General features: G+C 51.9%; 1 long non-coding RNA gene across 1 annotated transcript in view; it reads left to right on the top strand.

Moving 5' to 3' along the window:
* Positions 1-3,512: 3,512 nt before the first annotated feature.
* Positions 3,513-14,466, top strand: part of LOC310882378 — a 54,059-nt gene continuing 43,105 nt past the window's right edge. Inside the window, exon 1 of the long non-coding RNA XR_014572924.1 lies at positions 3,513-3,648. This is a non-coding gene — a long non-coding RNA (uncharacterized lncRNA). The remainder of the gene's footprint in view (positions 3,649-14,466) is intronic.

Genomic DNA, 14,466 nt, shown 5'->3' with positions numbered 1-14,466 from the left:
CCCACGGTCTCCCCATTGTCCCCCTGTTGTCCCCGCCAGTGACAGGTGGCAGAGCCGTGGCAGGTCCCTGGGGCCACCCAGGTCCCAGGAGGGGATGAGGTGAGGGGAAGCTCCACGCTTTACTTCTCCCAGCTGATTTCCAGCCCACAGTGGGGGACCTGGAGCGGTTCTTGTCCCCAGTGCGGTACCTCCTGGGGCACAACAATCAGTCAGTCCCCAGCTGCCATCTACCTGGGAATTAGCGTGTTTCCTGAGGATTAGCCTAATTGTCTAATTAAGTTATACTGTCTCTCCTCCTGCTCCGCATCCACTGTGAGATTGTTGTATTTGTAAAATAACTTCAATCTCTGGTATTTAAAGGCATTCAAGAGGCTTGTTTTGCTTTTACATCCATTCCTTTTCCAAGCAGTCCTTGCCGACACAAACCTCCCGAGAGCCAGGGCTGGGGCTGTGGCCCTGGGGTTTTACCTCCCTCCCTGCCTAGGTGCCAGCCTCTGACCCCGTCGTATCCCTCTGCTCGCCTCGCCTGGCTGGCTTCAGAGAGAGAGCACAAAGGGGATGCTCCTCCAGAGAAGATGCTCTATGAAAATGCCTCAACAGGTGTTTTGGGGTTAGGGAAAATGCAATTTTCTCCTCCAGTGAGTGTTTAACACCTATATTTGCAGAATCCTCTCCTGCAGGAGGCCGCAGCTGGCTTTTATCACATCTTATCTCTTATCTGGGAGCTGCTCCGTGTTGGGATGGCAGTGTCCAGAGTTAAATGGGAGTTTAAATATGCGTCCTGGTGAAGACAGAGTGCTTGCTCTTTACTCTTGGCCGAGGACCTTTAGTGGTCGTGGTGACGTTGAGGTGGCAGCCTGGCAAAGCTGCCACTGTCACCCAGGCTGAATCGCTGCTGCTAATGATCTGTTATTGATTTTTGGTTTGTTTTTTAAAGTCATGTGAGATTTTTTCTCTAAGCAGAATGAGAAAATCTGACCCCCCAGAGGATTCTTCTCAGAAAAAAAAAAAAAAAGGCAGAAAAATTAAACCCATGAGCAAACCATAAATAATGGGGAGAGCTGGCTGAGAGGGCTTTGATGTTAAAATGCTCCAGATATTTGTGTTCCTTGCCTTGCAATTTTCCTGTGCTCCCTTTGCTAGCCTCTCCTGGGCAGGATTTCAGCACTGTGCATGGCTGGAGCGGGTGGTTGCATTTGTTGGGGGCGTGCTCCTGTTGGAGCCTTCTGGGACAGGCCAGTCCAGTAGGGCCTTACCTACGTTTTGACGAGTTCCCAAAATACGTGTGTGTGTGCACGTGGCTGTGTTAGACTTGGATGTCAGGATGGATGGAGGCAGGGGGTTGTGAGTGCCCACCTGGTGGCTGTAACTCCGGCTTCTTGTGGAGCTAAAGGATTTCAGAGAAGGAACGAGTGTGTGCATGTGTGTGCGCGTGTCCACACACGTGGATGGGCTCTGCACAGCCCGTCTGAGTGCAGCCTCTGCATTGAGAGCCAATTCCAAGCTGCATTGGTGCTGTTCTGCTCCTCCGAGTTGGTCACGCAACTAAAAAGATGATGGCATTCAAAAGAAATAATTTATAAACAGCAGATATTTCATAAACTATGATAAAACAAACAAACAAACAAACAAACAAAAAAACCACAAGCAGAACACCAGCCTTCCCAGCGTGTGCATGTGCCTTGACTTGGAAAAAGGTATCTAGACGGAGCAGCTGCTGAGCGAGCCAGGGGAGGTCGGCTCGGGACCAGCAGGGAGATGCTCACACGGTGCCAAACGCCTAATGAGAAACTTCCAAGTGATACAAAGAGGGCAGCTGAGGGAAATTAAATTCATGCTTTTTTTTTTTTTTTAATAAGCAGTGGGGTGGTGGGAGGGGGGGATGATACGGAGTGGGGAGATGCACAGTGCGGAATGCGGAAGGATGAGGGAAACAAGAGCGAAGACCTTAATTTTCACTCCCCCTCTATGCATGCCCCGGGCCCGTTGCGGTTTTGTTCTGCAGGCTGTGCATTTGCAGGCGCTTTATTCACACTTGCTGCTTGCAGTTTCCTAGAAAGACAAAGGATTCCCACAAACCTGCTGCTGTCGTGCCCAGGGTCAGGGCTGAGAGCTCACGTTTGTATTCAGCACCGCTCCTGGGCTCCTGTTTTTATGGCTGAAGTGCAGATCGGAGGCTCTCCTTGGAGAGGTGCTGTGCGTCAGAGCTCTGTCAGGCAGGATTGGGGTTGTTGCTGTTACCTGCTGCTGCTTAGGATTCAAGCTTGGGCCTACATGGAAACGTATTTCTCCTGTTCTAAGGAAAACAGATTCCCAGCCTGAAGATATCTGTCATAACTCTGTCTGCTTGGGCACAGAAGGAATCCCTGCCTGCCTGCGACGCCCATGCACGGGTTGCATTTTGCAGAGCTGCTGCAGGACCTGGAGCAGCTTCCCAAGTTGACAGATTTATTTATTTATCTATGCCCGTGGTTTTGTCTAATTGCTTTCTGAATTTCCGGATATCCATTTGTTAGCCTCAGCCAAGGAAAGGTTAATGAATTAGAGCCTTTATAAGCACCCAAAGGCCTTTAAAATAAAGTATTCTCTAACATTCGCTGGCCGTCATCAAGAGCTGCAGGGTTGCTTCGAGCCTGGTCCGTGAGAGTGTTGGGCTGCCAGCCCTGTCCCCTGCCGACCCCTTCCTGACCAGAGAAGTGGGGCAGGCTTCTCTGGATCTGCCCAAACCCTGCCATTCCCATGAAAGCCATTTTGTTCTGTGTCTGGAGCATTTCATTTCCTTTTATTTAGTTATTTTCTGTCAGACGAGAGGTTGGACTTTTTATTTATTTATTTTCCCCGCATATGCAGCCTGTAATATAACAGCTGCGTATTATGGAAGAGTTTCACAGGGCCCAGAAAGCGAAGGGGAGAAGAAATCCAGAGTAGCAAAGCTTGGCAAGGGTGGGAGTGCTGAGCATGAAGGCAAGCCCACCGGAGGAGAGGGCTCCCGAGGGGATGCTTTCAGCCACATGGTGTCGAACACCAGAGGGGACAACTTACACAGGGAGCTCACGGGTGAGCAGTCAGCTCCCAGACCTGGAGGTTTGGGGTGTAATTGGGACGTTCTCCCGGAGCCCCCCATGATGGTGGTACCCTGGCTCCAGGGAGGAGGTATGGGCACACAGCCCTCCTGGTCTGTACAGCTGCAGGAACCTTAATTGCCTGTGCACATTTAAATCACCTTTAAATGCACTCTATGGCAAATGCCATGGGTCGGGTGAGGTTCACGTTGCACAGCTCGTGCTCGGCTCTGTCAGCCTGGGCAGACAGCAGCGATGCCCCAGCACCACAGCGAAGGGGCACAAGCCCTCAGGACCACGAAGACGACGTCTCCTGGAGCCCTGCGTGTCTCTCCAGGCTCTGCTCACCCTGATCAGCCTCACCTGGGCCTCCTGCCATCCACCCACCTCCAGCCCTTGGCCTGGGGCTGTATTTAAGCTCCCAGCTCTGCTCCTTGCCCTGGCTGGGTTGTGCTTGGTTGTGCTTTGTGGTTGTCTTTGGAGCTGCTTCATTGTGAGGGATGTTCCTGGGGACTGTCATCATCCCAGAACCAGCCCTGCTTGGCTCCTGCCTTCCTGCAGCTGCTCCTTGGCGTTTTATCCCCAGGTAGGTCAGGCCGGATTTTGTAACATCTGATTTTTGTTTGATACCTTTTAATGGAGCGACTGCTCGTGGTGCCCCTGCTCCCTGGAAGGAGGAAGCTACCCAAGCAGGGAAAAGCTTTGGCTCAGGTTTCTTCCCCTTATTTTCCTGCTGCTGTTCCCAGCCTGAGGATGAAGGGGTTAGCTGCTCATTCCCATCCATCGCTAAAAATCCTAAATCAGGAGCTGATCTTCAGGGCTCAGAGAGAGATTGTGCCTCCTGACTCCAGCTGCTGGCAGAGTTTTAAAGCACCAGAGGCTGCAGGGACACACTCAGCAACATGGCTGCTGCTGGGGGCTGGGGCGCACCATGGGGAGAGAGCTGAAGAAGCACAGAACGTGACAATAAAGATGAGGAACAGAGGTAAGGAGAGCTGGAAGCAGCTGGAGGAGAATTGCAATGAGGTGACAAGAAGCCAGCGCTCAGCAGCTGCTCTGTGCACCCAGTGGCCCAGCACGCTGCGTGAGGCGCTGTGTGCGTCTGGCTTGGTTACTTTAAATAAGTATTGTAATAATGTGGGGGACACTGCTCTGCAACACACGGTTAGACGTTCAGGTGGGACGCTGGTGTTCTAGCTGGGGTGCTGAGGTGCTGTTTGGGGAAACCTGCTGTGGTTTTCATGGCTGCACCAAGGCTGTGACCAGCCTTGAGAGTGGCCACAGTGGCTGTGCTCAGCGGCAGGCGACCCCTCTCCTGGGACACAACAGGCTTGGAGACCCCAGGGATCTTAAAGACAAGAGCTGGGGATAACGGCCAGGTGCCTGAAACCACAGGGGGAGGTTACGTGTCCCAGTAGCACAGCCACAATGAGAGGCAGGCCGGGTGCCTTGCTGCAGTACAAGTGTGGGATCGCTGCAGGCTTTATTGCTCCTCCGTGCCCCCCTGCAGGCTGCTGTCCTCCTCCTGAGCTCTGCCACCAGCTGCAAAACCACCTGCAGGGGTTGAGGGGAGCCCGGAGACCAGTGATGAGTTAACCACAGCTCCTGGGCCTCTGCCCATGAGCACAGCTCTGTAATTCTTCCCCTGCAAAGTACTTGTTTACAGCCTGATTTTTCACCACGTTATCTCTGGTGTCTGTGGCCAAATGCTCACAGGCTTTACTCCTCAGAGCATGGTCAAAGAGGTGATCTGCCTGTTTCTGCTCTCTCTTGCTAAGGTGACAATTTTCTTCTGTAGGAAGAATACAGGTTTCTGCTGCCAGGGATTTACTGGGAAACTGAGCTGTGGGTTGGCCTCCAAGAGCTGGGAAGGCACCATAAAATTCCTCCTTCACTGAAATCCCCATCTGACTCCTGCCAAATGCATCCAGAAGCTCGCCAAGCTTGCCTTACACTCCTTTCCACGCTGTGAGAGGTGTTTCGTTGCACAGAGCTCTGGATGCCCAGTGCCTGGGTAGGGATGCTGTAATGCCACCAGGGCTGAGGGGTGGCTTACCCTGTGACTTCAGAGATTTCTCCTATGCCAGCTTTGGAAGTTCCATGCTACCAAGAAATAATGAGATACTATCCAAGTCCCTGGTGCAGGCAGGGGTTAAGGACTGTTCCTGCCCCAGCTGAGCCTGGAGGGAAGCAGGGCTCCCACCCAAACCCTGCTGTTCACTCCAAACCTGCCTCTGGGATGTGTTGTTCCACTCCTGAAGCTGTTTTGCCCCACTTCTTTCTGGGGCCTGGGCTCTGAGCTGGAGCCCTTGCTAGTGCAAGGGCCATGTTCTCCCCTGCACACCCCCGTGGCTCTCTGCTGCCTTACCCAGGGCTTGGAGATGCGCCAGAGCAGCCTTAAAATAGAAGGTAAAAGAGAGAAGGTGCAAAAACTCTTTAAACCACTTCTGCGTAGCTTGATCTATTTTTAGTCACAATTTGATAAATGAATGTAGGTCAAAAAGTGGGGGTGTTCGCATCTTTCTTGCTTTGCACAAAATTCAAGAGAAGTGGAAGAGCTCAGGAAAGGACGAGATGTGCAGCAAGCACAGAGTTTGCTTCTGCCTGAAGAGCAGGTTCCTCACGTGGCAGGCAGGGATGTGTCAACTTGTATTTCCTTGGAAAATTTTCCCTCGTACACTTGTGTATAAAGTGTTACCCAAACCACAGGTTTCTACCTCATTTATGGAGATGGTACAGTGGTGCAAAGGTAACTTTTGAGCAGGATTTGGGTCTGGTGCAGACCTGCGTTGCCTGTGGCCAGCAGCCCATTACCTGACTTTGCTCTGAAAAGCAGATCAAGCTGCATGCACCAGGGTGGCAACCCCAGAAAGGGAGCTGAGGGTGGGATGTGGCCCTCAGCCACAGAGAGCTGCAGAAACCTCTCCTCGAGCCACCCCCTTCCAGCAGGACCAGGTGTTAGTTTGCACCAGCAATAGCTTAACTTGCAGAGTCAAAAATGAAGTTTCAAAATTGACCTGTGAGCAGCCAGACTGTCCCTCTGCAGCCTTGGGGTATGCATTTCAGTAAAATAAGGCAACCTAGAAGACGGAGTGCTCCTGCAAGGTTTGTGCCAGGCTGGTTCCCCATGCTGCTGCAGGAGTGCCCCCAGGTGGGGCTGGGACCCTCGGTCCTCTCCCGCAGGGCTGTGATGCTGCTGGAGGGACCTCAGCTAGTCCAGCCTGCGTCTGCTCAGCTATTAATGCAATTAACCATCTGGTGTCTGCGATGAGAGATCATGGGCTGTGTCCCTCTTGAGAGGGGAATGTCCTTTAGCAGACCAGGGGGGCTTTGTGTGCTCCTGGCTCTCCCCTGGGGGTGCAGGGCTTGGGCGGACGTTGCTCCTGGGTGCGAAGCCAGGCTGGGAGGGGGCTCAGTCCAAGCAGCTCTCCAGTGGCTAAGGAAGAACAGCAGCCTTCCCAGTACGCACAAGTGTTATGTTCTTTATTATACCTGTTAAAAGTTATAATTTAACCTGCACTTAAAAAAAAAAAAAAACAACTCCCTAGAACGGAGCTAGACTTGATCTCTTTTTTCAACGTGTTATTACTTGAAGTATAGTGCTGTTTGCTGCAGAGTGTTTGAGACACCGAGCAGAGCCCAAAACGTGCTGAGGAGCATTCCTGGGGCAGGGAGGCACCAGAGCCTCACGGGGGGCGCTGCAGGGGGATGGATGGGGGGTACGGTCCTCTTCCTCTGTGGAGCACTGAAGGAGGGCCTCGGTGTGCACCAGGCTGGTGAGGGGCCTGCTGAATGCACATGGACATTCCCACCTGGTGGACACAAATATAAAACTGTCTGGTTTATTCCTCCGTTATATGTTTCTCTTCCCCGGGGAAGTGTTTGAGGGTTGAGTTTATGCTGAGGGGCAAGAAGTGGTAGAGGGAGCAGGAAGGTGAATTGCTTTGAAATGGACATGAGCTTGATGTAGCCTCAGCTGGGTATAGAGAAGGTTTTTCACCAGGTTTTCTTAGTCTTGGGGTCCTCTGGAGAGAAGGAAGAACAGCGGTATTGTGAGGGAGAGCAGCTGCATGAGGGACACCTGTGCCTCTTGGTCAAGAGGAGACCTGAGGATGGGTGTTCCCCTGAGAGGGCAGGGAACGAGCCCTGAGTGCTGTGTCCTGCAGTGATGCTCAGAGCTGTGTCCCTGAGCAGCCCTCATCCCATTGCCCCATCCTGCAAAGAAACACCTGATGAAATACCTCCTTTTAGCACTCCGTCGCCTTCAGGATGCTCGCTTGTTCCTCTGCTAGCTTTCAGGCATATGTAAATGTAATTAATGTGCTCTAAATTAATCCTGAGCGCACACAGGAGTGAAAAGACACTGCCTTCTCCCAGTTCTCCCCAGTCCCCTTCCACCTAATGATGGTGTGCAGTAACAGGGCTGCGGGAAGGAGCACCGACACCCAGCTGTGCCATTAGCAGGCGTGCTCGCAGCTCCCCGCGAGGCAGGGCAGTCGCTGCTCTTGGACTCGGAAGTGGCTGGGACCTGCAGGAATCCTCCCGCCTTGCTCAGGCTCCAGCAAATGTCACCGCCGTGTGCCTGGGGAGCTGCGTGTCCCTTAGCACCTTCCCTGCTGGGGTTTCTCAGTTGATGAGGAGCCATCAAAGTGCTGAATGCCCCAGTCCAATGCACTCTGGCTGGGGATGCATGCCAGGAAACCAAAGAACAGATAGAACAGATCTCTTTTCATTTTCTTTTTTTAAAAAAAGACCATTTGATGGGGGCTGATGCAGTCCATTCCCAGCCAGCTCACGGCCACCTTTGCTGGTGGGCGCAGTGCCCAGGCGGTCACTGCAGATGTGTTCAGCCTGCCCTGAGCCTCCCTTCCCAGGTCAGTGCTGCTGCCTTGTGGTGCCCAGTTGTGGGGCCTCTTGTCCGCGCTCTCACAGTCGTGTCCCGAGCTGCCTGGTGGCTCTGGGACCGGGGGAGCACTGGGAAAGGCAGCAGCCACGTGAAGTTGGGCGGGAGGATTCAAGAGCAGCAGACTTTTTCTGCTTTGTCTCATTTGTCTGTGGCCACTTAAAAATATTTACGTATTGGGGACATATATATGTCACGTTGTTGTTGTGTGTGCAAATTGCATGCTTAATTATGCATTAACCTGCAACAATGGCTTTCTATCTAGGAACACGAAAGCAGCTGGGGCGGGGAGGAGATGTGTGGCTGTAAGGGTGCAGGGTGGCACCGTGGGGACACGATGCCACACGGGGCGGCTGCTGGGGGCAGCCACCTCCTGCCCTCACGTGGCTGGGTGAAACCACTGCCCTCCGTGCATGCAGCAGCCTGGTGCTGGGTTGCACAGACCTGGCCGCACAGCACAAGCGAGAGCCGGGGGCTTCCTCGCTAATCCCCCCCTTCGAACACTCCCTCTTGCTCCCTCACAAGGTGTTTTTCCCCTTGAAGGGGCAAATACAGATGGCCCAGCCTGTGTGCAGCGTGGTCTCGATGCATCCTCACAGTGTTTTCTATAGATGCCCATACAATGAAAGCCTCTGCTCATGGATGCTCTGTGCAGGTGTTTGCAGGCTGCTCGCTGGCCGCCGATGGCTAACAAAGGGCTCAGAGGTGTCACCAGCGATGGCACATGCCTGTCTGGTGGCAGGAGGTACTGCCTTGGTCTCTCTTTTAGACTCAGCTAAAGCAAGATGAATGAAAAATCAGTGTGTGTGCTGTAAATTCCGTGTAGTTAATACGAACAATATTTAAAAAGTACCAAATAATAGAAAAGCAAGTAGGGTAAGAAGACAGTAATTGATGGATTGCTTTTGAGTTTTGTAGAGAGAATAATTGTGTGTGTGTGTGACTCCGAGATGAGGCACTTAACAAGCTGACATCGTGTTCTGCAACTCTTCCATCCATTTAGTCATGAAAATCACTGTTTTCGGTGTACCTGGAAAGCTGCACGGGAGAACAGTGCAGCACATTCATTATCGAGCCTTGGAGGTGCTGCTGTACACGAGAAGCAGCAGAGGAGGCTGCGGATGGGACTTGTAAAATGCTAACCCCGTGGTTTTTGGAGGCAGGTGCTTTGTCATGTCCTCGGGTGCCGGCTCTCTCCCACTGCTACCAGTGCCTGCTAGGGGGTAGGACTTGCTTCTCTTGGCGCTAGGAGATCATGCTGCCCTGGGCATCACTTTCTTGAGGAAAGCATGATGAAGAATGGTGCACTAGCTGCTAAATTCATGAAGTCTCGTGGGATCTGATGCTCTCTATGCTTAACGCTTTGAGCGTAGCCTACCGGGGAGTGCCTGCCCGTCCCAGCAGAGCCCTGCTGCGGGGTGAGGAGCATGATGCATCCCTTGTGTTGGGCTGTCTGCGGTGAGGGGAAACACCTCTGACCCTGACAGCCGGCAGTCTGGGTGAGCAACGGGGCGACGTGCAGGTGGTGTGGGGTGCTTTTATTGCCTGTGGTCCCAGGACCGAGCTGTCCTGAGCCAGGCAGCGATGCTCCCTGCAGGGATGGTGGTGTTGTGCTGAGTGCTTTGACGCCCAGACAGGGTAAGTGGCTGGCAGGGAGACTTTTATTTTATTTATTTTAGTTTTCCCCATCTCAGCTGTCCTCGTGATAGGGTGGTATTTACCAGCACAGGAGGACTTCGGACCTGCTGACACTCACATCCTCAGCCTCACTGAAGGAAGCACGGGCATACGTGCAGGCTCGCTGTGTAATGAATACTTAAATTTCAGGAAGAAGTTCCCCCTGGAGGCCCAATTTAGTCTCTAGGAGTTAGTGTACAAAATACCGTATTCTGTGATGGGTGGCAAATGAAGAGCTCTGACAGCTCGCGGAGCATGGAGGTCTATCAAGGGAAGACGCAGTACTCAATTTTCCCAACTTAAATGAGTTGCCAGACCTCCCGGGCAATGATCTCGGTAACTGGAGCCACACGAGCATCCCTCAGAAGGCAGAGCCATGTCCTGCTGACCCCGCCTGAGACGGGCGGCGGGGTGAGGTCCCACCAGCACCTTCCCGTGGCAGAGGAGGGCTGGATGGGGGGGGGTCCTCCGAGCTGCCCTTCAACCTGGGCCTGGCTCCGTGGGAGCTGCTGGGACTTAGAAGTGCCGGCACATCGAGCCCTTGTAAGCGAGTGCAGGCAGGTGTGGGTGTTCAGAGGCCTCTCAGAGGTGTGGGAGCCAGGGCAGGGCCTGATCCACGTCTCTGTATAGGAGCCAGCAAGCTTGCATCCGTGGAGCAGGAGCGTGGGATGAAGACCTGCTGAAAACTGCACTCCAAGGAGCTGCTTTTAGAAAAAAAAACAGGGCACTCTGAGAATTTCAGGCACAAGAGCAGCTACTGCACGGACACCGCTGCTCCTGGAAAGGCTTGTCTCTTCGTTTGAGATGGATTACCCCACCTCAGCAAGTGTTATTAAACACAAAAATACAAGGATGCGAGGGAATAAACTCTCGTGTAAAAAAAAAAAACGAAGATTTATGCTTGAGCTTTTCCACCCAGCCTCCGTATTTGTTTTACTGCTTGCCTGAGAGGTTCAGTTATGGCCTGGGAGAGCGGGGCAGGAGGCAGAGGGTGGGGAAGGAAGCTGGCAGCGGTGTGACAAGGCACGGCGCTTTGCTGGGGCGATGCCTCCTGGCAGCAGTGTGGGGCCGAGGGATGGCAGCAGCAGCCCTCCTAGGGCGTGTGGGGCAGAGGGTGAGGATCTAGGGCTGGGATTTGCATGCGGGGACACACGTGCCTTGTTACCTGGGTGCTCTGCTGTTCCAAAAAAAAACCCAACCACCACCACCAAAAAAAAAAAACCCTTAAAGAACAAATATTAGCAATTCTTAGTGGAAAAGAAGAATAATAATCTCAGTGTTTTTTTTTTTAAGTAGAGAATTTGAACTTTGTAATAGAGCAGGTAATGGGGTCTGAGTTACAGATGTCCCCTGGACTCGGGGTGTACCTTACTGCCTTAAAATCATCTCAGTCCTTCCTACAGCCATAGGGGAAGGCGGTGTGCTCTTCCCATCGTAAAACAACCCCTCATGGCAGGAAGAAATGCTCTGAAGTAGCCAGGTCTGCGTGGGGAGGCGGCAGGAAGGGGCAGCCCCTGGGTAGAGCCGCTCCTGCTGGGCTGAGCGGGATGGAGCGGCGAGAGGTGGCTGCTCCTGGCCGCTCTGCCCAGCCTCGGCCAGGGGCTGGGGGCCCTCAGGACGTGGCCCCACGGGGACGCATCCTGGGGCTATGTCCCCCACTGCCAGAGCTGGGCTCTCTGTTCTCCCTTTCCCTTCCTCTGCATCAGGAGGAAATCTCTTTGGTGCAGCTTTGGGCTAGAGCGTCATCTTGGAAGTAATATAGCCAGCCTAAGTGATAACGGGGAGGGGAAATATTTAAAAAAAAAAAAAAGCCAAAAACAAATGCTCAAGATAGGACTTTCTGCTGCTGTTTGTCTGCACAGCAGCTGCGTTTTGTTCTGCATCCTCCCGTTTCCCACCTCCTTCATCCAACAGTAATTTTCCCGAGGTTAAAAAGGTGGTTGTTCCTGCTCTATACAAATGTACTTCTGTCTTTCAGGCTTTCACTTTTTTAAAAAAATATATGTAATGGAAAAAGCACACGGAGTAATTTATTGCAGCTGTTTCTGTCCTGTCACCAGGGAGATGCTGTGAGAAGAGCAAGAGTGGAGCCGTGGGGAGGTGGGAAGGCTGGGGGAGAAAGGGAGAGGGAAGGAGTGGGTAAAGGGGGCCCAAAGCCCCCCACACCTGTGTGCGTGTGTACATACGTGTGTCTGGGGCTTGTCTGTGCCTACATCCACATACACGTGCGTGCCGTGTTGTATAACAAATATCTAAGCACGACAGGCCATCTCAGAGTGCGTTTATTATCACTGTTATTGGCAAGAACTTTTTCTTCCTCTGGTGCCTCTATAGCAAAGGGGGGAAAAAAATCTATATTATTGTTTCATGCCATGTTGTACAAGATGCCAGTACACAGGTTAATGAAAAACAGGCATGAGTTTGGATAGATATATAAAGGTCCCTTGGGTGTTCAGTCATAAATCTTTGTAGCTGGCAGGCAGAGCAGATGTAAATAGGCCCGATATAACCAGCTGTTTTACATACAAATGAACGCTTGCCTTTTATTTAGGTGACAATATTATTATTTTGAATCCAGGAAGAATATTAAGTAAATTCTGTTACGCCGTCTCCATTAGGAGTGATCCTTGATCTCCAGACTGACTGTGGTGTTGCCTCTGGGCTCCGTGTAAGGCTGTACAGGGAGAGGGGGTGTGCGACGTGTGTGCGTTATCCCTGACAGCAGCAGGGAGCTTTTAAATATAAATAAATCCTCCCTCAACGCAAGCAGCGGGGAGTTGCTGGATGCTGGCATTCTGGTCTGCTTTTGGAGCCCCAGCCCTGCTCATCCTGCTATGGGGCTTCCCTGCGGTGCCACCCCGTTCCTTGTAGCTGCTGGGAGGCCCAGAAACAGAAGAAGACCAGGTGTTTGCAAGTAAACCAGGTGTTTTTCTCATTGTCCCCTGACCCCAAAGCTAGGAAAATAATAATAATAAAGCACTTAGTGCGCTTCGCTGTGCGTGGACGCTCTAAATGTGTTTTACTGCAAAGGGTAAGCAAAGTGATAAGGCTTATTTAGCACGGCTTATTGTGTGAAACTGTGGCAATTACCAAGACAAGGGGAAAGTTTTTGTTTATTGGCTTTATGTGGGTTGTTCTTTGAGCCATTTATGTATCTTTGCATAAGTGGTATTGAAATGACTCTAAACACTTTTATTTTTATTTTTATTTTTTTGATAGCTCACTGACCACTGCTACTGGGGTTTTTTAATTGCAGGGCACAGCATCTCTGTGCTTTTCTGGGAGCTGGGGCTGGCCATTGCTCAACTTATTGTTTTAATGTGTTTGATGTTAGGTCACTCTTAGCACAGTCTGGCATTTTTGAGGCTATCTAATAAGGTCCATGGTCTAATATCATCTCTGAAAGATTGAATGCGTGGTTTCCTCACTGTCCTAGTCTTCATGCCCACGAAATCCATAGCTGGTAGAAAAGTTTAATTCTCTTTGCAAATAGTAAGAAGAGAAACTTGAGTGATGTGGTTGGGGCTGCACAGAGGATCTGGGGCAAACCAAGGAGCTGAGCCCAGTTCCCCCCCCATCCAGGGCCCAGTCCCTGCCTGTGGGCCATCCTCCACCTGCAGCAGTTTGTGTGATTTCATTTTCCCATCAAGCTGTCTTTGCCGGGATACCACGGTACCCAGAAGAACCCGTGCAAGGGACTGAGCAACCCAAGGAAAACTTTAAATCTAAGAATCTATTCTAAGCTATTGCTGTGTGCTGAGGGCGCTGCCATGTAGAAAGGATCTTGTTCATCCTGACTTGCCACTGCTCTGTTGGATAAAATAAAGTAAGCTGGGCTGCCTGAGACTCCTTGAATCCTCTCTTTCTGCCCCAGCAGTGCCTGCTGCAGTGAGCTGACTTTTTTTTTCCTCCTGCCCACACCTCTTCTTGCCCAGCTCATGCTGGGAGGTGGATGTTGTGCAGGAGATGCCCTCCCTGCTGCCTTTTTTCTATTAGCACTGCCAGACGCTGCTTTCCTTCCCCAAGCATAGTTCAGGCTATTTCTCACCTCTTCGGGTGCACAAAGCAAAGCCCGGCGTAGTTACTTTGCTATGGGACCTTGGGGTTATTTTTTGCTCTTGGCTCACCTGAGCCATAGAGATGTAGCTATCGAAATCTATATGAAGGAGAGCTTAATTTTAAAACAAAGACTTCAAACAGTCAGCCAGCTAGCTTAGGGGACTGTACTTTCAAAGGGGGGGGGGGGCCGAAAGCATTTGAAAGCAGGTCTCCCTGATTCTATATTAATCTGGAAAATCATGATAAAATAATTCTGGAGAACTGCAGTATTCTGTCAGAGCTGAGGAGCTCAGAAGTGGAGAGTGCTCCTGAATCTAAAAGCCCTGGTACTTCTAATTTTTTCATTGGAGTTTTGTCTGTTCAGACAGCACCAACCCGGAGGTGGGAGGCGGGCTGGGGGCTCGGCCATCGCATCCCTGCGTGAGCAGCTTTGTGCTGGGGCTGAGCCCCCTGCTAACAAATGCTGGGAGCTTTCCTTTCCTGTTGCGTGGGGTCTGGGGATGCATCACCCACCGGTGGGGCTTGGCCTCGGGGGGGTTGTCTGGTTTGGCTGTGCTTCGTTGGTGCAAGGGGAACACAAGCTGGTGATAAAAGGGCTGGCAGGAGGAGAAGATGGGGGGAAGAAGGCTTCATATGGGTATGCCTAGCCTTGAACTAGTAATAAAGTACAAATAAAGTAATGAATCAACCCTTCCTTCACCTCTTGCTGGATGCTCTTCCCACCTGTGCAGAAAGTTTGCAGAGCAGCTTCGCTGAGCGTGCTGC

The sequence above is a fragment of the Anser anser genome (genome assembly GCF_964211835.1).
Source record: "Anser anser genome assembly, chromosome: 16".
Lineage (NCBI taxonomy): Eukaryota > Metazoa > Chordata > Aves > Anseriformes > Anatidae > Anser > Anser anser.
Note: the sequence above shows the minus strand (reverse complement) of the source record. Positions and strands in the feature narration are given on the sequence as shown.